A 1179-nucleotide genomic window follows, 5' to 3' on the forward strand; every position below is an offset into this window, starting at 1 on the left:
ATATGGGTTGTTATGGCTCCCATTTTGATTCCCCAAGTAACAAACTGATGCAGGATTTGATGGACAGCTGTCAAATGTGTGCCCATCTCCACAATAAACACAAGAAACATCTGCCACTTGGCCCATAGCTGCTGGTTGTACCATTCCCCCCAAACTCATGTTCTTGAGAAGGTTAGTCATTGAAGAAACTTGAGCTGTCAAAGCTGTCAATGCATCAACTTCAAGTATACCAGCCACTTTTCGACTTGTTGAGGCTCTAACATTGGACCATTGATAATTGTTGCTAGCTATCCTCTCCAAAATCTCATAGGCTTCATTGTAGGACTTAGAGAGAATAGCCCCATTGGCTGAAGCGTCTAACACCATACGAGTGGAAGAATTGAGCCCATTGTAGAAAGTCTCCATTTGTATACAATGTGGGATCCCGTGGTGTGGGCACTTTCTCAATAATTCCTTGAATCTCTCCCACGCTTCACAGAATGATTCATCTTCCAGCTGCTGAAATGACATGATTTCATTGCGAAACTTGGCATTTTTGGTAGGGGGAAAGTACTTCATCAGGAATTTTTCAGCCAACTCATTCCATGTAGTCACCGAGTCGGGAGGAAGGGTGTTGAGCCAAGCTCTAGCTCGATCCCTCAAAGAGAACGGGAACAACTTCAACCTTAGGGCCTCTTCACTTACTCCTTGTAGCTTGAAAGAATTGCTCACCTCCAAAAATGAACGAAGGTGGAGATGAGGATCTTCCGTTGGCAGCCCACTAAATTGACCAACCGTTTGGAGCATTTGGAACATGACGGGCTTTAACTCAAATTGGGCTGCTTGGATTTCGGGCCTCACAATGCTCGGATTGAGCTCATTAAACATAGGGGCAGCATACTCCCTTATGCCCCTCTCTCTATCATCGGCCAAAGCAATGGTGTTAGCAATATTATGGGCATCCCCAACCCCTTCAATCTCATCAGCCATATTGAAATGATTTTTACCCCTTTGTTCCCTTCTTCTTCTTCTTCTTCTAAAAGTGCGTTCAATTTCGGGGTCAATAGGAGCTAGTTCAAGGTCTTCTTGCTCGTTCATGCACTAGAGTATTCCTGAAAATTCACAAAACTGAGCAAGCAAGATTAGAACAACACAGAAAAATAAATTGCAAAATAATTGATATTACATCAATTTTTAATT

At 43.0% G+C, this 1179-nt stretch overlaps 1 non-coding gene across 1 annotated transcript; it reads left to right on the forward strand.

The window, feature by feature from the left end:
• The first annotated feature begins 421 nt into the window (after positions 1-421).
• LOC133833661 (small nucleolar RNA R71) lies at positions 422-527 on the forward strand. The gene has a single exon (XR_009893029.1). It is a non-coding gene; the product is annotated as a small nucleolar RNA R71 (small nucleolar RNA).
• The last annotated feature ends 652 nt before the right edge of the window (positions 528-1179 follow it).

The sequence above is a fragment of the Humulus lupulus genome, chromosome 4 (genome assembly GCF_963169125.1).
Source record: "Humulus lupulus chromosome 4, drHumLupu1.1, whole genome shotgun sequence".
Taxonomy (NCBI): Eukaryota; Viridiplantae; Streptophyta; class Magnoliopsida; order Rosales; family Cannabaceae; genus Humulus; species Humulus lupulus.